This window comes from Nyctereutes procyonoides, unplaced genomic scaffold (assembly GCF_905146905.1).
Source record: "Nyctereutes procyonoides isolate TBG_1078 unplaced genomic scaffold, NYPRO_anot_genome, whole genome shotgun sequence".
NCBI classification, from domain to species: Eukaryota; Metazoa; Chordata; class Mammalia; order Carnivora; family Canidae; genus Nyctereutes; species Nyctereutes procyonoides.
Genome location: NW_026575139.1, coordinates 15,285,851 through 15,309,187, shown reverse-complemented (window position 1 = coordinate 15,309,187; position 23,337 = coordinate 15,285,851). Strand labels below are relative to the sequence as shown.

The 23,337-nt window shown below is 38.8% G+C and overlaps 1 protein-coding gene across 4 annotated transcripts in view; it reads left to right on the top strand.

Annotated features, from left to right (window-relative positions):
- FLRT2 (fibronectin leucine rich transmembrane protein 2) overlaps positions 1-23,337 on the top strand; it is a 98,910-nt gene that overhangs the window by 11,553 nt on the left and 64,020 nt on the right. For 2 of the 4 annotated variants that reach the window (XM_055304031.1, XM_055304030.1), the window contains exon 3: positions 14-143. The exons of the other annotated variants lie outside the window; for them this stretch is intronic. The gene's annotated coding sequence lies outside the window, so the exon portion shown is untranslated. The remainder of the gene's footprint in view (positions 1-13; positions 144-23,337) is intronic. 4 annotated transcript variants of the gene reach the window in all.

The window sequence follows — 23,337 nt, the reverse complement described above, 5'->3', positions numbered from 1 at the left end:
CTTTTCCAAATAGGTCCTAAGGAAACTCTGAATAAAGAAAAGAACAAAATGCAATGGGGGAATTTATTTTTGAGTGAATGGCTTGGAACTCATGAAGGAGACATGATTCTTTTCGAGGCAGAGGGTACACACCAGATGATAAAGTAAGCTTTTCCATTCATCCAAGAGGTGATTTTTAACGCTTACTGTATGCCAGGCACAGAGTGAGACTGGAGAGACAATGCAGGGTCCCTCCACCTGGAGCTGTCTAGGCTGAGAAGGAGAGAGGGAGATGCCAAACCTAATTGCATTTGGTTTGTACATGACGGAGGACGGTCAATCCTGATAAGTGTGCTGGGAATACATCGTGTTAAGGAAGAAAGTTTTATGTTTGGAGAGACTTTGTCTCAGGTTCTCATGCTGGCTGTGTCACTTGTTAATTTGGTAAACTTAGACACATCTTTAAATGTCTTTTAATCTTTGTGTCTAGCCTAAAATGTCTGCCTGTCTGGTATACAGTAGAGGCTTAATAAATGCTGACCGCGGATCCTTCTCTCTCCAAAATGATTCCACGATGTTACTTTCCCCTTCAGCAAACACCTTTGCCATTTCTCTGGAATCCCCAAAAAAGGCTTTGGACCCCTTGAACCTCTTCACTAACAGGGTACAGCCTCTCCTGCTAAAGAAAATTTCGGTATTTATGCATGTAACAGAGCATGAAAAGGACAGCAAAGGAAATAAGCACTTCATACGGTGGCAGAATGAGCTCAGAGCTGGTAGTATATAGTGCAGGCTGCTGGGGTCATAGGGGATGGAAAAGGGAGGGAGAACAGAAAAGAGGACTCACTCAGTTTGGGGAACCAGAAAGCGGTGTCAGCCGGGCCCTGTCTAAATTGTGGTTTGCTGTCGTTGTTGTCATTGTTGTTGTTCATTGAAAGCATAGGCTCCGACGGTGTAGGAGTGCTTCTGCACACAATCCTGTTCACCCCTGTGCCCCTTTCCTTGGGCGACCAATGCCTGCAGCTTGCAACGAGTGCTGTGTCTACACTATGACAGGTGCACTGTGGTTATCACTGTCTCTGCCTGTGTACAGAGATTTTTATCAGAATGAATTTTAAATACTTGTTTCACGCAGTTCATCTCACACATGACTCTTGGCAGTGTATTTTACTGTATTTTACTGTAGAAGATGAACATGTAAATTATTGTCATGTTTATATAGCACTTAGTTTGCATTAGGGAATGATTGTACCTTGCTGGTACAATGCTCCATGTCTGAATCAGAATGATGCTACTGGATTATCAGTTTAATGTGGAAATACTTCTTTTTTTTTTTTTTTAGATTTTATTTATTTATTTATTCGTGAGAGACAGAGAGAGAGTCAGAGAAGAGAGAGAGAAGCAGGCTCCCCAGGACCCTGGGGTCTCCACATGAGCCAAAGGCAGACACTCAACCACGGAGCCACCCAGGTGCCCTAGAAATACTTCTTTTAGGAAGTAACTTTCAGTGAATTTAAGTAAAATGATTTCTAACTACTTCTATGGAAGATACTCTGAACAAATGCAGCGCTCAAAGGCATTGGTCAAAATACACAGTGCTGGAATTATTTTTCCTTTATCATTGTAATTGGTTGAATACATAGTATAATTTTTTCCTTTGCTTTCTACTCAACAATTAAAATATAGGTTTTGCTTTCCACTATGAATCTGTACATTTTTTGCTATTACACAGTTATATTTAACAAGATGTTAGGCATGTCCCAGACTCCAAGTCCAGAAACACAGAGAAGTTTTCCTGGTAAGATCACATAATATATAATGTAATATATATACATGTAATTAACCAAATGGGAGCAGAGAGAAGCAGGCACTACAGTATATTTTGTAAAGTGTTAGCATCTCAGTAAGTAGCTTCCGAACCAACATTCCACCCAGCGTAAAACAGTATGACTTTGTTTTGCTACTTTAGAGCATGTAAGAGAGATTAAAATTCTTTGGAAAATAGTTTTTTAAAAAATTCTTTTGCTCAAATAGGTAAGGAACAAGTCCAAGAGTGCTGACAGCAGTGGAATTTAAAACTCAAGTCTAATAATCTCTGAGTCCCGAAGGAATGCACGACAGACATCCGTTCTAGTCACATGCTGGTAACCAAGGATTTGACAAAAGTTGAATCCTTACCATGTGCCAAGCACCATGCTGTTTTGGCATTTGGGATATTCTTTCAATGAGGACCACATCCTTGAGCATCAAGAAATCTGATGGGTCAACCTAGAGACACCTTTTTCCAAACTTGACTCACCCGCCTAAATTAACTGGAGACGTTGGTTAAAAACCCAAGTTCCTGGGCCCTAGGCTTAGAGATTCTGATTCCTTAAGCCCGTGATGAAGCCTGGGAAATATGGATGCACAAAACCTCCCAGGACTGGAGTTTACCGACCTCCATAATTTTTAGAATTTTTTCTGACCCAGAGACTCTGTAGTTTTATAATCATCTCTTGGATAGTCATTCATGAATTTCTGACATAATTTTTTTCTGTGTATTTTGTCACAGGAAATGTTGCTTCCTTTAACCCAGCTGTTCTCGTAAAGAATCTTCCGAGAGGCCAGACATCAGGGCTGGCTTCTCTCTTGGTAGCCACGGTCTCCTGTGTGATGCTGCCACCATGCATCTGTGTCCTTTAAACTATTCACAATTCCTCTGCTACAAACCGAATTATACTACTGTAGTCATACCACTCAGATTCCCTGTGCCTCTGGATTATGCCCATCCAAACGTGTCATCGCGACATGTGAGATCCATGACCTTCTGGGTCTCAAACCATCACTCAAGCCTCTTTCTCAAAGCACCCATCGCCTGCACCCACATTCATGACAAGGCGTGGCCTCTTGATGCTTAGCTGCTTATCCTTTATGCAGAATATAACCTCTCACTCTCCATTTGGCCAACTCTTTTCCTTTAAGACCCGCACGAATGTCACCTTCTCTCCCAATCAAAATTACTCACTCCTTTCTCTGGGCTTCTGCAGCATTTTGTTTATACGTTTGTTATTTCCCTGCTCATGTTGTCTTATAATATGTCTATTTTAATGTCTGTCTTTTCACTGGACTCTAAGACCCGTGGCTTATTCATTCCATCTCCCTTGGGTTGACAGTAATGGCAGGTGTACTGGCTTCTGCACAAATGTAATTGAATGAATAGATGCATAATTGGGCTGGCCAATCCTGAAGACAAGAAGATTCATAATCTAGTGATAGGGACTCCTTCCTCAGAAGTGTGTTTTCATTCCTCTAGATTGGTTGCCCAATGGGGGGAAAATACAACCACCACCTTTCTACCTTCCTCTAAGCAGGCTTGTCAGGTCAGTGCCTGCTGGTTAACCCAATTTTGATCAGCATCAAGCACTCCAAACCACACATGAGGCAATTCAGTTGCCAAACAGGAAGATCTGTTTAGAGAAGAAATCATTCCACTTGATGATAAATCTTCTGGCACTGAGTGGAACCATCACTTAAGTAGATGTGCACTCAGATATGGTTAACCATAGAAGGAGACATTTAACTCATAGCATTAACTCTGTATCTTTCTTAGTATAATTAAAGAGAGCAAAGCAAAGAACGTGTGAAAATTTTGTGTGTTTGCACTTTCTTTCAGCTTTCTTTTTTCTTCCCTTTGCCTTTATGCTGTTGATTTTATCTCAGGCACATTATTTCCTGATGGAGATATCTGAGGAGCCAGGGCTCTCCAGAGAGAAGACAAGAAGATTAGAAATCAGAACTCCTTAATCCCTCTGTCTTCACAAAGTAGGATCCACCTTAGTCTTCATGATATGAGCACTGAAGAGTATTTGAAGGGTACAATGAATTCTAAACTTAGGTGGTTTCGTATGGCCATGATGCTGACAAAAGTTGGACCTTCGTCCTTCTTGGCCAAAAGATGATACTAACAATACTTTGCTACTTTCATGGTGAATTATCAATGGATGGACAGGGATGACTTCATGCCTGTGGGCTGGATGTATGCAAAATTTCAGCAAAATTTCCAGTGGCTAAGTAGGTCGAAGATGGTGGAGTTTATTTTGATATGCTCCTACCTTAACCCTTGATTGCCTCTGGGCTGTCTATATGCTGGCAACACTTTCAATACCAATAGGAGATGCATGAAATGATACCTGAGATGATTTTTGATAAGCCACTCTGCTTTAATATAAGAGGCTTAGAACACTAGCCAGAAGATCTTACAAGGTTAATTTGTGGGACTGTTTAGAAACAGTGTTCTCTCCTTATTCTTGAATCACACTGAGAATCAACAAAGCCATGTTCTCATCTAGGGGATTAGCAATAATAATAATGACAATAACAATAGTAGTAGTAAACAATAAATAAAGGTGTGGGTCATAGACAAGATTTACTTAGAGTTCTGCTTATACAGTTTATATATATTTACACATTTAAATCTTCATAAAAACCTATAAGGTGGATTCCGTTTAGTAATACTGCTCATAATCCAATTGTACATACAGAGAAAAGCAGAGAGAATTGCCCTAGGTTGCTTAGCTTATTTTGTAGCTATTAATTATCTTTATAGGAGAGGTGAGCACTGGGTGATGTCCAAAATCAACTTGACATTTATGTTTCCATGCCTTGAAAACTGAATTCAGAGGTGATTGCTCTTGTCCAGTAGATAATCTGTGATGCAGCATTTTGATTTAGATTTTTTTTTTTCTGAACATCCCTAAGTAAGAAGTTATTATTTGCTCTTTGCCATTTTTGAGTGAAAAAGTTTCTTGGGTCTCTCAAAGTATTTCTGTAAAATGGGAAGAGGGAAGAATCACTACTTTGAATCACTACTTTGAAAATAAAGAATGACAACTGAGATCCTATTTTCTGTACTAATGCAAGTCTGTAGATAAGTGCCAGATTGTGAGGTACGTGTATGGCAGAGAACACTCTCCATTCTTTCCTTTACCAGCACTACTAATAAATAGTTAAATGAATTGATTTGAGGTTCACCTCTTTTTCCCTGTGGAGGTGATAATGGACAGTGGAATGACCAGAGGGCAGGTAATAGCGTAAAGCTAGTGGCCTCTGAGAGAGCCTGGGGATAATGGAGAATTGACTGTGTTATAAATAGGTCAGATTCTCTCCTTTTCTAGATCTATGTAATTGTTCAGGCAGTAGATTTTATTGGGGAAGAAGAATGACCCAGAGATGGGCTGGAAAAGGCTGTTCTACATTGATGGTTTGAAAAGAAGCACAGATATGTTTGAAAGTCTTCACCCTGTTGGCAATTACTCCTTTTTTTTTCTTTGCCATCCCTCTCTTTGTGCCCTTTGTACCAATGCATTCATATTTGCATATAGCAAAGTTGTGTTTTACAAATTCAGGGATTGCAGTGAAGACCTTCCAAACATCTGTCCTTCCTCATTCCATGTGAATATTATCCATGTTGCCTTAATTCCTCATTTCCCACTCCCTGATTCTCTGTTTCCCTTTAGACAGCTAGAACGGACTATCAGTGTTTCTGTGTTCTTTTGTCCCTGTATGCCCACTATCTGTCATGAGGCAACTGTGGGTGGGTGGCATTCTTGAGTCATTCTAGATGAGCTCATTGATGGAGTTGTGAAAGCAGGCTCTGCCCAGGAGTGGAAGCAGTTTGGTGGACGGCCCTATGGCCAGCCAACTCCATGACCACATGAAAACACCAGCTCTGTTTGGCCCTTCAGGGAATTCTGTGACGTTTCTATCTGTGATAGTTTGAATTTGGCTGAATTGGGTAGAACCAAACATTTGCTATCCTACTGAGAAGTTGCTATCAGGCCATGTGAACGAAATGTCAACATGCTCGTGTCGCTCCTATCAGGAATGACTGCCTGGTTTGTCCGGACCACATGCATCTGTAACACATCAGCCTATGATCCCGTGTCCCTCTTCCCTCTCCACTTGGAGTGCTGAGCTGATCGGATTTTCTGCTGAACTTCAGTGTGGGGTGTGTGTCAGTGTGAGCTGATTGTTTGCAACAAATCCCAACAAAAATGTAACTCATATTTCCTTAGCACACAAGCCATGTTGTCTAGAACTGCTATTTTGAGCCATATTTGATTACTCCCTCTCATTCATTTTCAAGTATTCTGTCTCTGGCTTTATGCATCTTTTCAAAATCCTGTCCTTCTTACCTTGCACTTTGGTTCCACTGTGGCCCGTGTATGTCTTTCCTCCCCTGACTTGGCACACCGCAGTCACCTTACTCTCCCTCCTTCCAGTACTGACGACATTACTTTCCATTGCTTCCAAGGTCAAGTCTGAACTTCTTAGCTCACTACTCAGGGCTGTTCTTTCTGTAGCTTTCCTTAATCTTCCCAAAGAAAGTTTATCTTCTCTTCTGAGCTACGTTTAGAGTATGTCTTGACTTTTGTCTTTGTAGTAGTCTTATTGTGGTATGAAATTTCACCAAGTTCTTTGTCTCTACTATCTGTGAGCTCATCTAGGGCAAAAGTCATGCCCAATAAATGTTTGAGGTGCTAAACTGAGCTCAGGTATCTGACCCCAACCCACCTCTGTGAAATTCCCATACAGCACAAGTCTGTGTCTCCTTCTATCTGTACTGCTTTGCAGCAGATTTTAAATATGAGGCAAATTGATATCAGCAAAGTTTGCACAGATAACTCTTACATATTTGAGTTTTAAAAGTATTTAATGGGATAGGCTCCCTTTGTTCTGTCTGTGGAATTCTTTGTCAAAGCAGTGCACTCTTGCTTTGAAAACAGGAAGGTAGGACATTCCAACAGCATCATGAACCCTTTGTTTATATTTGTAAAACCTGTCGTCTTTCCAGCCCTCTAGGCAAGAGCAAATAGACATAATCAGAGGCATTAGAACTTGATTATGTTGAATTGGATTCTTATAACTGAGGCTTGATAGCCAAAATTAGTGGTGTGCTAGTTTATACTGAAAGAGATGCTTGCATTATTGCAAAACCATAGACTTCAGCTTGCTGGAATCTTTGACGACATCTGGATGTTTTGAAAAATACAGCAATCACATGTTTTTTATTATCTCCATAATTGTATTCTTTTTAAAAGGGAACTGCACAAAGACATAGGGCGGGGGGTAATGGAAGGCCATGGAGTTTGGATTCAGATGGATGGATTTGAATCCCGGTTCTGCCTCAGCCAGCTAGGGTAACTAGAGCATGGTGTTTTTGTTTTGTTTTTATCTTTGTATCTGCTTTCTCAATTGTTAAAGAAGGAAAAATGATATGCTTCTCATAGGATCATTTGGCAAATAGATCAGGTGATACCTGACACACATCAAGTACTAGTAAACGTTAGTTCCATTCCCCTTTGCCCTCCGACTTGAAATAATATGAATGCTGTGGCTTATATAAGTGGCTATTTTTTTTCCTGCCCAGAGAAGACAGTTCTGTAATACTGTGTCACTTGTTCCCCAAAGGATCTCTGTAGGGACACAGTGCTTCCTACCCAGTTTCTCCATAACACTATTTATTTCCAGGGTCCAGAAGAGGATACGATACTCCAGAAATAGTCATTACTCTGTCTCAGTTAGGACACTCACTGCTGAAAAACTCTTAAAATCACATGTTTTATGGGAAAAAAAATCCTTCCAGCAGTCTCATCGCTTCAGAAGCAGTAGGTATCATGGATTATTAGAAAGGAATTATCCAAAGAAAGTGCTCTTAAAAACAACTGCCTGCAGAGGAGTGTGGCTTATCAAAAGGCAAAAAATGGGATTTTTCTACTAAGTTTCAGCTTGTCTTTACAAACATGAAAATAGTAACATTCATAATATATTCTTTGGGGACAGTGCTGTGAATGTTTCCACTAGGTGAAATTCTCAACTAAGAGCTTTTAAGAATGAACATGATCTCTCCAAGAACCCCAGGGAATGTCTATTAGGAAACAGGTAAACAACAAAACGAAAGCCATGACAAAGAGGAAAGAAAGAGGCAAATTAAGTGAATAATTTCATTGTAGACCACATTGTGGAAAATATGATGTGATAGAGACACAGTTCATTTAGCCTGAATGACCAATGTAATTATAACTGGCTAATGAGTATTTTTTTTCCTTTTCTGCATAATATTAGTGTCATCCACAGTTATGAAGGTGTTTTTCATATCAAAACACCACAGCCATACAAAATTTTATATTTATCAACTTCTTTCCTGGTGAAAAATCAGTATTGTTTTAGCCTTTACCTAGATTTCTATTTAGAGGCTTTTCCATAGTCTGGAAACACAGTGTTAGAAGATAAAGAAAGATCTACACCATACAGCATGATTTAAAAAACAAACAAACAAACAAACAAACAAAAAAACTTTAATAAACAGATATTGGAGCTTACCCTTGATTTTACTTTCCTTTGTGTAGAGATATTAATCTCCTTATGTAAAACACTCTGGAAATCTGGAAGGCATCCATGGGAAAATTGTAGCATTCCCTTTATTAATCAATAGAAATAAGAATAGGGTAGCCCAAGTGGCTCAGTGGTTTAGAGCTGCCTTTAGCCTAGGGCCTGATCCTGGAGACTCAGGATCAAGTCCCAAGTTGGGCTCCCTGCATGGAGCCTGCTTCTCCCACTGCCTGTGTTTCTGCCTCTCTCTCTCTCTCTGTGTGTCTCTCATAAACAAACAAACAAACAAATAAATCTTTTTTTAAAAAAAAAGAATAATGAATCCTGATGAGTTAGCTTAGGTTTGGTCTTTTCATGATGGGCGTGGAAACAAGCTGACTTGCCATTGTTCCTCTTGTTCTGTGATTTTGTATTTCTAAATCCTTACCAGAATTTCTATAAAAATGTATAGCTAATATCTTCCTGAAAAAAAAAAGAGTATCAGATAATTCTTTGTCTTTAAATGACAGAGAGACCTGTAAATAATGAGATCCAGAGGAAATCTCTGATTTAACTGGTAGTTTGAGTTTGATTCTCACTCCACCTTCTCACTGGGACTCCTAACAAGAGGATGAAAGGATTGGAATTCAAGCCTCATGCCCTTCCACTCTTCGAAAAAGAGCATGTTGCACATGGAAGAGTGGTAGCTGGTTTCTGTGAACTGTGGTGAACAGGACCCTTTGGTCGTAATTGATAGAAGGAATAGGATTGTTTGGAAAAGTTAGGAAATGAGGCCTGGGGGACAGAAGCTTAAAGAAGATCCAGGCACATCACTGGTAGAGTAAAGTCCCAGAACCTCTTTCTCTGCATACAGTAGCTCTTACCCTTCTCCAGTGGAGAGTTACTGGAACATTATAAAAACATGAAATGTTTGCTTTTTTCACGTCACTTCGTAATGTAACACTGTAAAGCCCAAATGACAGTAGTAGAGGTTCCAGTGTTGCCCCCACTTGTCCTGTTTAACAAGAAGGGATGGGAGGGGCAGCTCTCTGTGGTTAAGGACCCATCCAAGAACTGCCCCACCCAGAGGGAATGTCAAGTATAGCATGGTTGTTCCATGTGGAATTAGATGGATCTGAGTGTGAACCCAGGCTTTACTATTAACTGACTGTGAAATTGGGGGCAAATTATATATTTCATTGAGGCCTGTTCTGTAAAATGAAGATACTAATTTGTTTTAGTGTTCTTGTAAAATTTAAGTGACGTAAGAGATGAAAAGCATTATACACAATAGGATCTTAGTGCATTGTTGTTGGTTTTCTGTGTTTGACTAATTACTACTGTATCCTAAGTTCTTTAAAAAAATGGATGAATGGATAGCTGCATAGACTGGATGGATATGTGTAGAGGTTATACCCTGAAATGTCTAAAAGATTTATTATATTTAAAATTGCAATGGACTACTGGAATACCTGAAGATTTGATTTAATCATCTCAAGAGAGAAAGTATGGTATGAAGTGAGATACTTGCGGAAGGGAACCACTCTTCATATTTCTGTCATTGTTGTAATTCATACTCCTCTTAAGTTTTAAAGTACTCAGTTTGGTCCTACTTCCCTATAGGTAGGGCATGTTTCATTATCCCTTTCTCATAGAATTGGCAAGAGGAGAATGAAATGCTGAAGGGCATGCCCCTCTCTTTTGTGTATCTATATGTTAGATGGTCATTCTGTCAACAGTCTGTGCTATGAGTTGAGTTGGACCGGCAGTGTAGGTTATTGAAATAACATTAGGTGGGTGGGCGGAGGGTCTGAGTTCTAGTTTTTATGCTGTCTCTAAAAATTCTTTTGATTTCTGTCAAGTTACTCAACATTCTTGAACCTCGGTTTCCTCATCTGTTTAACACTGGGTGGTTCCAGTAACTCTCTAATGGTCAGAATCTAGGAGGCTAGCATTAGTGATTAGGAGCTTGGCTCTGGATTTTGTCTTCTAGGACTTGGAGCTGCCTTCCCTACTTGACAGCTCTGGCACCTTAGCAAGAAACTTAATCTACACCAGCATCTTCCTTTTTTTTTTTTTTTTTTTATCAGTGCAGTGAAAATAGCCAAATTAAAACCTCCTTAAAGAGTTGCCTTAGGATTATATGAGGTAATACATGGAGAGCATTTAGTACCTGGTCAATTATGTGCTCAATAAATACGGACAGGTTTTCCAACATGGCTTATTCAAAAAAATAAATAAAGTATGGTAAATATCGCTGATATTTTCAAAAAGCAGCGTGTCCCCGCATACTGTGTCCCCGCATACAATATATTGTCTGGGGGACAGAAGCTTAGAGAAGATCCAGGCACATCACTGTTAACGTGTCCCCGCATTACTGACCCAATGGCCTAGGTCATGCCCTTCCAAGCTACCAAGGCAGATGATCACAGAGGAACATCCCACTGGCCTGTGCAAAGAGAGATACAGTCCCTCTAGCTCCCTTTAGAAGCTTCGTACATGTTTGGCAGTGATAATGTTGATGACTGTCATAGCTTAGAGTTTCCTGGTGCAGACAGGTAAGACATGGGGACCTTTTGGTTTATGGCAGCATTTGGAAGGCTGATTGTGAAACCTTTGGTGTGAGGGAGCAATTTCAGTAGTCCTTCCTAGAGGTCGAAACTCTACAAGTCTAACAAGTCTTGTTTTCTCTTTTATCTGATGTGTCTGCCATTCATTAAGTTCCTGGAAATTTACCAGTATAACCACCCGAATCTAGTTTTGGAGGACTACAGAAGTAAAGGCATTTTTTGATGCCAGGCTCAGGATTTGACTCTCATGTTTAATTTTTACTATGGTATTCTTTCAAATTAAAGGCGTCTAGCCTCAACACATACAGCAGATAAGGCAGAGAAAACTTAGAGAGTGGCCACCTTCCATCTCGTGGCTCTTTTCTTCTGAGTCAAGTAAGCTTGTATGGGTGTCTGCCTTAGTCATTGCTATGAAATGCACACCGATCTCCTTTGCAGCCCTCAGACAGAAAAAAAAAAAAAAAAAGAATGGATAATGAGGCTGTAAAAGTTTATTGGCCAAGAAACATGAAATCAGGACAAAATGTGATAATCAAATCGCCTTAGAATGCAAACAGTGTATTTAGTAGTGGCCAACTTTTAAAGGCTTGCCCCCAATATTCCACATGTGCTCTCGCACTTGCTCACTCTGTTTGTCTGCCTCTCTTTCTCAGTGATACCAATAGGATCATCAAAGAGTCATTTCTCCTTGTTGAACCCCTTGGAACGACAACTGTCTAATTCATATTTTCACCCCAGTTCCAACACTAGTCGGCTATAAAGTTAGGGATTCAACACATTGTAGTGGAAGGCAAGAAGGAATCAGAGGAGGAGGGGGAAAGAAAAAATGATAGAGGAAAAAGGGGGAGGGGGAAGCGAGAAGATTTTAGTTTACCTCCGCAGGTGATTATGAATAATTTTGTTGATGGTGGTGATTCTGCACTATAATTTTCAAAAAGGACAGAATCTTTTGTCCTATTGAAGAAGTTGTGTAGCAGATGACTTTTGGAGTGCATTGAAACTCAGCTCTACCCACGTGCTTGACGCGGTTATCCAAATTACTATACAAACAGAATAGATTCAGTTTTATATTCATCAGCTTATAGGGTAGGGCACATACTTTTCAAACATGATGTTGAGGGTTTAAATTGGAAAGAAAAGCTCATCAGAAGTAGAAAGTCAGGCCTCTCTTCTCTTTCCATTCTCATATAGAAGAAAGGAGAACACATTTTATTTTATTCTTTTTTCAAAGTACTTAACTTACCTATAAAAGGGCTTCATTTTACTCTGCAGGACACTACAAAAATTAGTTTAAAAAAGATGCATGATTGAGTCAGCAAAGAATAACTATTTTTTTTGAAGTCCCAAACACCAGAAAGTTCCAAGTGCCAGTTTAGTTTAGTCTTCTTGAGGGATTTAAATAAACTGTCATCTTGCAAAAGGAAAAAAAAAAATCACTGCAGAAGACAAACATTTGTCAGTGAGTGGTCACAGGCTGCAAATGCCCTTTCTACAGAATAGAAGTATTATGTGCTTCATTTCCTGAAATATTAACGCAGCTAAGAAATACAGTCCAGGATGTACAATATTTTCATTTTTTTTCTGAAGCTTGCCAGCGGCCTACGGAGGTCTCTGAGGTCCTATCAGACTGAGTCTTTGCTGTTTGAATACGTTCTTGAATCCTCCACCCCTTTCCTTAACTGAAAGCTGGCATTCCAATTAAAGCTGACAATGAATTCAGTGCATTTAATCGAGCTGAGAATCCCTCCCTTGTAAAAATTGTGGTATTTCTACTTGATCCATTATTTGTAAAATTCAATTCATTGGCTTTGAGCAAAACAGTCAGCATTGTGAATAGGAGTGTCAGGTTTGACCTGATCCAAGGAATGGTTATGTCTTTGTAGCCATTTCTTTCTGAAGGTAAAAACAGAGAACTGCTGCTATGAATTTCAATACATTTGGCCTGGTGAAGAGAACAGTACCGTGTCACTACAGGATGCTGGTAAGGTGATTCTGAGATTCTTTTCCCCTGAAGGCGGCTGCCGAGCTGTATGGCGGTGTCAGAGGTGGCGCTGTCATGAGCCAGCCCCACACGTCCTCACCCCCTGGGTATACATCACACCCTGCAGAAGGCACTGATGTAGAGTAAAGCCCTATAACATCATCTAATAATGCCTGTCTAATGGAGATAGGCATCATTCTGGTAATGTAATTGTGGTCCTTAGACACTTGCAAGTTAGAAATTTGATTTTACTCTTCGTGTAAAAGCTATCTTTATTGAAAGGGAAAGATGGAAAGTTTACAGGTGGCAAGGTATTGAAGGCATTTCATATCGAAAGTCACAGTAGATTCACATCCTGATGGAAGGGGCCAAAGGAGGTGGGCAGCCCCTCCTAATCTTGCTGTGCCTTCAGAAATGAACTAGTCACTGTGTGTTAGAATATGCCCAGACTCCTACAAGACACCACAGATCGGTGACGTAACTATTTCTCCCCTAGGTGAAAATCTTAAAATGAACCTGGTAAGAAGAGGACAAAAGTGGAGGATGCCAGCTATTGAAAACTGGAAAAGAAATAGCTGTTTGAACATTTAACGATTAGAGGGAGAAAATAAGTGTTAAGATTTAGACATGTTGCTACTTTACATGTGAGATGTTAATACAATATGGATCAAAGGCATATAACTAAGAAATTGACCATTAAGTTGATAAATTCAGTCTTGTGAATATAGATTCTTTGTACTTAAAAATGTCTGGAATATGCATATAATTCTCTTAAAATTAAAGCAATAATATAGGCAGTGCTGTCTGGACATTTAAGATGTCCTCAAAGTTTGGTATTCTGGAGATATTTTTATAGATTTTATCTGCAATATTTGCCAGTTTGAGAGAAGGCCCACTGGGTTGTTAAAAATTAAGTATACAAGGGTAAGTGCAATGTGCAGAAATTTCATTGGCAAGAGCTTTATTACAATAAAGCTTATTAACCTTTTGACAAGCTCTAGCCTACATCCCAAACACCCTGCTTTCTTACACTGATTTTTACCTACAAGTGGCACTCCACTCTTTGCAAAAAGCTGGTGATAAAACTCTACTGGGAAAATGTTTTAATTTAAAAATGGAATTGTAGCCTGAGCTTGGTTTGAGAACCACACGTCCTTTGGACAGAATCTTATTTTCAACCCACTTACGTTGCACATACCTTCCTCTGCAGAGATGCCTTTCTACCTAGACAAAGTAGTAGAAAACGGTTAAGCTAGCCCTGAGGCCAGACACCTTGGGTACAAATCCCATCTCTTTTTGTTACTTGATGCTTTAGACAAGTTACCATGTTCCTGTGCCTTAGTTTTCTTATGTGCAGCAAGGAGATAATGTCCACCTTATAAGGTTGTTGAGGAGATGTTATGAGTTGATACTTACAATGTGCTCAGAACAGGGCCTGGTGTGTAGTATATGCACATTAAATATTAGCTATTTATATTACCTATAAACATTGCTTTACTAGCACAAATTTTGTACCAGTTGAAATCATCTAGTAAACAACTTTGTGAACTCTTATTTTCAAAGTGATAAACTTAAAAAAAAAAAAGCACGAGACCCTGTTACTCAATTGGAAGCTAAAGTCATGACTAATTTACGGTGTTTTTTTTTTTTAAGCTCTTTTTAAATTAGGTAGCTACATTATTAGTTTCCAGCTACCTTGAGAGCAGTGTGTGTATCAGATTCCTCTTGTAATACCTCCATAGCTCCTAACCAAGTATTGAATGAAATCTGCTTTAGACTTACATTATGAATGTTAGGTTTTATGAGTAGAATACCTCGATTTTCTGAACGGAGATAGACTTGATTGTGTCCCTACACAGACCCAGAGATTTATAAAAACAACAGCAAACTTTTTAAAAAGAAACTTCTCTTCTTCTTTTTTTTTTTTTGTTTGTTTCGGTATAGTGCTAATTCATATTAGACGATGCTGATTGTACAAATAGTTAATCTGGGATGTGTTTTAGAAAGTTAAGCAGGTAATGGGCATCTATAAAAAAGTATCTTGCGATGTTCTAAGCACAGAGCATAAGAATAATGAACCCTCCATGTAGTCTGTTTTGATCTTGGAATATATATGTCCTGTGCACATATGTGTTTTCATTTGGGTTATGAAATAGTTATTTTGCAAACAACAAGAGACAAAAGGTTCTCATTCCCCTCCCTGAGTTATACTCAGGTTTTCCAGGGAAATTGTGTTTCTACTCTACATCATTTATCCTTGCTTAAAAAGTTAATTTTCAAAACAAGTAAATGAGAACAGGTAGAGAAAACAAAGTGGGGGATAGCCGGGGTGTGTGGAGGGGAAGTCAGAGTCATGGGCGGGTGCTTAGCTGATTTTAATGAGAAGCCAAGCAACGACCGATGTTCCTGGATAAATGTCGATATGCATTATTAAGTGAAACAGTGGTAAAATATAGACTGTCAGAAGCATTTTTCTTCTGGAGACATGGGGAGAATTGAAATGCGCTTTCAAAGGAGACATCTCTTTCAGTGTTTCTTCAATCATTTTCTGTTTGAAGCTTTAATTACAGTGCTGCTTGCTACCTAATGCTTTCAGTTTAAAATCACATCACAAAAGGGGAAGATGCAATTGCTCAGAAGAACAGCAGCCATAGCAAAAGCTTCGAGGTGTTTATCCACCGGGGAGTTCCCTCTTCATGATTCCTTTAGAGATCCACATTGTGTTTTTGGAATGCTTTTGTATCCTGCATATCGGACACAAGGTTTCTTTAGAGTAATTGCTGTGATATTGCTATTGCCGGAGCAGATAATAACCTTCGGGAAATAATGTTTCCTGAAATAAAGGAACTGTTTATTCCCACACTCTCTTCTCAGGATAGGGTAATGCGGGTGGCTAGTGGCTTCCTAAGAGGGCAGTATCCTAATCAAAGGAGCGAGCTTGTATTTAAAATAGAGATCTAGACCTAGATTTGGTCAGATGAATACACATAGGAGCACATACAGACACCCGGATCTGTACTTATCTACACGTATCCCCACCTATCCGTGCATTTATAACTTTCATAATCACTCATGCTGAAGAATCTGTTATTCACCTGGTCAACTTATACTTGGAACATGTGCTCAGCCTAGGGTGGCAGAGGCACAGAGGACTCAGCCTCTTCCGCAAGTTGCTCTTGGCCTGGAGGTGGACAGACAGGGGAGCAAGTATCATAACCTGAGATGGTAGGTGGGTGTAAGCAGTGGCTTCATAAGCAAGTAAAAGTGAGCTTCCTTTCCACTCTGGGTCCCTGGGAAGGCTCCAGGAGGAAGTGACCTTTGAGCTGATCTTTGATGAAAGAATATGGCTTAGCTAAGCAGATAAGCAGCAAACAGTCTAGCAGGAGCAGTGTCTAATCACTCCAGGGCTAAATTGACACCAAAATGAATATGAGCTCTTTTGTTTCCAAATAGTTCTGATGTTCTTTGAATACATCATTCTCACTGCCCAGAGGAAGGGGAGTCAGGGAGCCAGAACACCGTTGCTTGCAGTAAAGATTATAGCCAATTTGCATTATATGAAATATATACATACCAATGACCTAAATAAAACCCTTTATAAAGCTCTTTTATGATCGCCCCCCCCCCTTTTTTTTTTTACCTCAGGGCGGTTTAGCACGTTAGAGGAATCAGATCATTATTTTTCAGGTAAGGAAAGGAAGATTCATAGTCGTGATCTCCCTTGCGTGAGGTCACCTGGTTCAGTTTCCCTGCAGTGCTGTTCCTGGGACTCACGGCTGGAACCCAGGTCTGCGCTGCCCTGGCCACCCTGAGGATAGATGGCAGGTTCCAGGTTAGGTCCAAGATCCCGGGATCCCCTGCATTGGCCGCATTTCCTCAGTGGTTTTCCTCAATCATTAGTCACTAGTGATGCATAACAGGTTAGCATTAGTCAGCGGGCCTGTCTTGATCACTCTCACTTCATGTAAAATTGGCAAGGCTTTCTATCTGTTTCAGGAAGCCCATAGGATTTGAGCAAAAAATGTTGACTTTCTCATAGCTCTGCCAGGTCCGGTTCCCTTCTCCCCCCAGGAATTTAAACAAATCTCTTAATACTGCATCATCATTTCCGTACTTCAAAGTATATCTGCCAGACAGACCTTGTCTGTTCTAGCTCTGACTCTTCAGGAATGGATACTCTTTCTTTCTTTCTTTCTTTCTTTCTTTCTTTCTTTCTTTCTTTCTTTCTTTCTTTCTTTCTTTTTCTTTCTTTCTTTCTTTTTCTTTCTTTCTTTCTTTCTTTCCTTTTTCTTCTTCTTCTTTCTTTCTTTCTTTCTTTCTTTCTTTCTTTCTTTCTTTCTTCTTTTTCTTTCTTCTTTCTTTCTTTTTCTTTTTATTGTTGTTTGTCTACTACCTGTGGACTTACACCCACCTGGGGGGAACGATTTTGATTTTCCTCATTTGTGCAAGGTGAGCCAGTGTGACTGTATAATTCATTGAAACTAAGTCTGGAATGAGAAAGTATTGAGGAGAAAAACAAACAAACAAACAAACACCTTAACCTATAAAAATTAAAAATGATATCACACAAGAAGGGACTGCCTCCTAATAGTCTTCACATGTAAAATCTGTGCTCTGGAACGAGGAATTTGTAACGGCTTAGGAGAAAAAAAATAAAAAAGAGTTGCTCATAGGGAAAAAAAAAAAGTTGAGTGATGCTATACGTACCAATGTGACTAGTCTCCCTGATTTTGGATTCTTTGACACTTGTGAGAAATCTAAAAAAAAAAAAAAAAATGAAGAAGAAGAAGAAGAATATTCTTTTCTCTCTTTTTTTTTCCCTACAATTAAGATCTTTTTGACTAAGAAAAAATGCAGAAGAGCAATTACTCCGTTACTTTAATTACTCTCCTAATTATAACGATAACCTTGTCACATTATCATAATTCCCCAAACAGAAAATGCAAGCTCCAAATTGCACCAATATTTGGTAATTTTACCTTGTTAACAGCTCACTGTCAGTTTGTAGAGCACTAAATTTTCCCCCATTACCTTTCAGTAGCATGGTGTCTATTTTTTCTTTCTTTTTTTTTCTTTGCCTCCAAAAATGATGTTACATTCTGTAGAGCATGTTTGTGTTCCACCACCCCATAATTTGAATGCAACTTTTTAACAGCTCCTCACAGCTTCCAAAGCTATCTCTGGAGCAGTCTGTAATTCTCCCCTGGCTGTTTGATGGTGACGGGAGCTGTGCATGTATCCGGAGAGAGGAGAGAGGAGAGCACAGCCTGGGGTGAAAAGTAGCTATTTATCAAGGTATCTTACAATCTCAGTTTATGTTGTTGTAAAACGTTACTGTGCATGTTCTATGAGATTATATCCACTAGAAATTTGTCAGCCGTTGTCAACATACTGTGATGAATAAGGACATGCATTCTTCTAGTCGACTTAATTTTAGTCTGTGTTTCTTTGCCCTCATTTTCAAAGAGACGGACTACCAGGGACACTTGCTTGATGGGACCATCTGTTAGATTGTGAATTGTGCAGAGCGAATGCTGCAATTCTACTTGAACACTCACAGAACCCTGGCAGGTAGACAACTAGGCGTCCTGATGCATGAGTCTTGCCTGCGTGGACATTCTCCCTCCGTTATTATAGCAGGTGATATTACTGACAACCAATAAAGTTGCAGAATGGCTGCCTGGTTTATAATGATAATGTAGGGGTGAGATAAAATAGATTCATAACAGAAGTCTTTCCAAGTAGAATGGTAAATTTCCCTTATTTTAAGATGTATAATACTGTAGCCCTGAAAATCATTTTGTTCTTTCAACAGCCTCAGCCTTTGGTAAAATTATGGAATCATGAGGGTGGCTGATATTGTTGTCTTTGTATTTTATTGTTGTCTGCCTTCAGTGCTCTTAAAATTCCAGAACTCCCCATTTTTACTTATCTGGGACACTTTGGTCATCATCATTTTTTTCCCCAGTTCTCAAGCTCCTACCAATAAAACCAGTCTTGAGATAAACTGAAAACTCATTCCCGCTATAGGGAATATAACTGCCATCATTGCTAAAGGTTACTTTTTTAAAAAGTATTTACATTTTTAAAACTATGAGTAAAGCCTTGGGCTAAATATAAGTAGTTTCTGAAGTGGAATGTTTGGCAGCTTCTGAACAACTAACTGGGAAGAGGGTTCATGGGAGGAAAGGCGTTGTTTCCTATTGAAAGTTCACTGGACACCTGGTCAGCTTCTTAAATCCATCAGACTCACTTAGGTCTTCAAAAGGATATTTCATTTCGCACAGATGTAGACATTTCTGAAATTCTAACCCAACGTAATTGGAAAGTTATGTTAAGAAAGTTAAACTTCTTTAATGATTCCTGTGTTTCCCAGGCAGTTGGTGTCAAGAAAACCAGAGTTGAGTGCAATCTCTACCACTTTTTGGGTTTTGAGGATCTAATGCGGGTTATTTGGTTTTCTAGAAGTACAGTCTCCATCTCTGTTAACTGAAGTTCATAATACCCACTCATGGGCTTGTTCTGAACATCAGTTGAGGTGCTATTAAGTAGTGGAGAGAGGAAGAGAATAGACCGGTATGAAACATCAGATAGTTTATAGCTGGTTGCAACTTGACCCACTGTTCTTTTTTTTTTAAATCCAGATACAAGATATCTAATTTATTTCATAAATGTCTTGAAGACTATGATGCTCATGGACATCAGTTATTTTCCTGTTCTTTAGGACATTCTTCAGGCAACAACAGTTCAATAACAGGAAAGAATGGCATCACAGGATTGCATCATGTTCTTCAAAATGAAATCTATTGATGGTTGAACAGTATAAACAACAAGGAACATAAATGGTCAGAAGGACCCAAGGGAAACAGCCCAATGAAATTAAACAAAGGAAATTTTATACAGTGAGGAGAAATCAATGGGTTGCAACAGAACTCTGCATGAAGGGACAGAGCTCTTGAGTCCCAGACTAGAGGCAGTTGAGTACCCATGTGGACTAGAGCCTGAGCTTTTTGGTTTCCTTTTGTGAGGCTATTTTCACAGTGTTAAATATAAAAAGAAATAATAAATAAATGTATTTTAAATCTATTTTTTCTTACATAAAATTAGACATCCACTGGCATCTATAACACTCCTTAAAGAGAAAAAACACATATCAGTTTTTGAGAATTACAGTTTTCTAGACACTGTTGCCTTTCTCTATTTAGTCTTTCCAGAAGGCTTATCAATTATGAATTATGATGGTTGTCCCAAATAATATCACACTGTCGCCAGGGCCACACAATGAGGAAGCGATGAGATTGGAATGGGACCAGCTGTATCTGACTCCAGAGTCTGTGCTATTTAACAAATAGCAGATGCATTGAATGCTATCTCCCCATCCAAGTCCTACTTTTTGTGACTGACGTGTTTCAGATCTTCTGTAATCTCCAGACCGCAATACTTAAATGTGACCCGAGAAAAGAAAACCAAAAAAAGAGCGGACTTCTCTTGAAAAAAAAAAAAAAAAAAAAAAAAAAAAGTTAAATGGCTTAGGTGGAGAGTATGGATGTATCTGGTATTTATTTGTACATAACAGCTAATAATTGATTTTGAATCCCAGTAAAGACATTGGAGTTCAACTCTGCATTGGAGTTTAAAGGGAGATGGTGTAAAAATCTTAGCATAAAAAAGCCATGAAAAAAAGTAGTCCTACATGTGGTACTCAAAAGGGCAACTGGAAGTCAGGGCACTGATACTCTTCCATAAGATGATATTTATCAGAAGAAGTAAAGGACGGGCACAAGCTTTTCGGCGACTCCATTTTCAATATTTATGTGACAGAAAACCAAAGTGGCACTTGGAAAACTACACTTCTCTGCCTGTACCTCTAGAATATTATAACCAAATGGCATTTTTTTCATGTCTCATGAATTGATTTGGTCAATGACTCTATATTAGTTGAGTTGGATGGATATGTTTAGAAACTTTAGTGATTTTAAAAAAAAAATCACAGTGAGTAGCAATTTGGCAATGTTAAAAGTGAGATGTTTTCCTCATTTAATACAAATGGATTAACTTAGAGAAATAGAGGAAAATAAAAAAATTGAATAAACAATATCTATCACTGACAACCTGAGTTAGAAACATATTTAGGTAACTAGAAGCCTAAATCATTACATTTCCACTGGGCCAATGAAGATCACTCCAAGTATATTTATGGAGGATCTGTGTGAAGACACTTTGTCTTTGGCAAAAAGGGCTGGGGTTCGGAGTGCACCATTGGACTCGTAGATAATATAAAAATAAAGTATTTGAAAGTTGGGTTCTGTCATTTTCTCTGTCTTTTGTAGACCACATAAAACTATTTTCTGTGTCTTTTGTAGACATAGGTAACACTATTACAGAAAAATATGAATCTACCTATCATGATTGAAACAAATGATATGTAATTTAATGTAATAGTTCTTAAACTGTGCAGCTCTGCATCATCCTGCAGATCAGCTTCTTCATCTATATGATGGGGATTATAATAGTGCTGATTTCAAAGGATTTTTTTTTCAAAGGATTTTTTGGTAGTGATCAGATGTGAGACTATTTCTAAAAGTGATTTGTAAGTTGAAGGGTACTATTCATGTGTAAGTCCTGGTGGTGATTATTATGGGGTAGTTCATACTTTAAGTGCTATTTCATGTGGCCTGTCGTGTCATAAGAAGTTTGCACAATAATAGCAAATTTAAATGTATTTCCTGGTTTCACTAATTTCCTGTTTCATATTTCCTGTATAATCATGAGTTAGTTCTCACATGGAATCTTGGCTCTACCAAAAAGCAAACAATTTAATTTTATAATTCAGTCAAGGCTTGGAGATTTTTAAAATGTTACTTCCTCAATATTAAAGGGAATTCAAACTCCTGAATTATTTGGTACATAATTTATACGATATTAAAAGAGAAGCTGTTGAACATACACCAGTCATTTTATAGTAAGAAGGAGAGATGAAATTAATCATGAGATCCCTGGTTTTATCTTTCTCTATCTTACCATTTATATGACAGTAAGAAGAGAGTAGTGGAGTTATTAACTATAGCAGTTAGTAGAAACACAATTAATAATATATATAAGAGTCAAGGTATAAAGCCATAGAAATCCTAGAGTTTATTTTTTTTTACAGTAAACTCTACCTCAACATGGGCTCGAACTCATGACCCTAAGATCGAGAGTCACATGCTCTACTGATTGAGCCAGCCAGGCACCCCTCCTGAGTTTTATTTTAAACTAGACTTCCATTTCTGTCACTTCTATCCCTTTCAGGGATCTTAGGAAAATGGGAATGAAATATCCTGTTTTAAAAACTGCTTTTGTTTGTTTGTCTCTGGGGGCTTTTTTGGGGGTGATGGTACAGGATGAGGATAATGAAAATCTTCTTGTCCCAAATGACATGCAGTTTGGGGTGTCCTATATTGTTTTTGCATAGAAAGAGTGATATTAATACCTCCAGTATGTATAGAGTCAAAAAATAGCTTTTGTCATAATATCTATTGCGTGCTCTTCCTTTTCTCATAAGAAATCTGTCACCTTCATTTTAAGCTACAATGTGAATATGAGACAAGTGGATTCTGCAGTTGTTTTAGTGGGCTGGATGTAAAAATAATGATCTTGATGGAGCTATTCAGAGTATTATGTAGCCTCTGGAACCCCAGTAGTTTCTTAATCCTATTAATAGGAATAGTACCAGCTCTCCAATACATACATGACCAGTGACCAAATTTCTTTATTTTTAAAATTTTCAAATGATTTCAGGAACCATGTACATGGGGATGTATTAAGGTGTATATGCTTGAAAGTTCTTGTGCTCAGGTTATTGGTTTTAAAATACAGGTTGTTAGCTTTTTAAAAAGTTGCTATTTTGGGGTTGTCATGCTTAAAAGACATTTGGAAATAGCATTAAAAAATACTCCTACATTGAAAGAGCTGTTGCAAGTCATGAGAGAAAATGTGCTTGACATGACACTGATGTATTCGTACCTATTGAATCCATGGGTCCTTGGGAAGGTTTAGAGCCTATAATGGAATTTATTACAAAATGCCAACCAAAAAGCCATATCTTAGGGGGGAAAAGTCTTTTTTTATTAGTCCTCCAGACAGAAACCTCACTGCTTGTGGAGTGCTTTTAATAGAGGATGAATAAGCAAAATGCACCAATTTGTGTAAGATTTTCCTCCACCTCCAACCATTAGAATAAGAAAGATGGGTCTTTGCCCCCTGCCAAATCTAGGCCATGCTGACAGGTGAACCAGAGTAGGAAAACCACAAATGGAGGGAAATTTGCAAATGCCACTGTGCCAATAGTTTCCTGATGAAGTATCTTGATTATTTACACAATGGAGACTGGAAGACAAGGGAGGGTATAATTGGCTAGAGATCCACTTTCATATTGGCACTTGCCTAATTCCTTCTGGTTGGAAGCCTTCAAGAGGG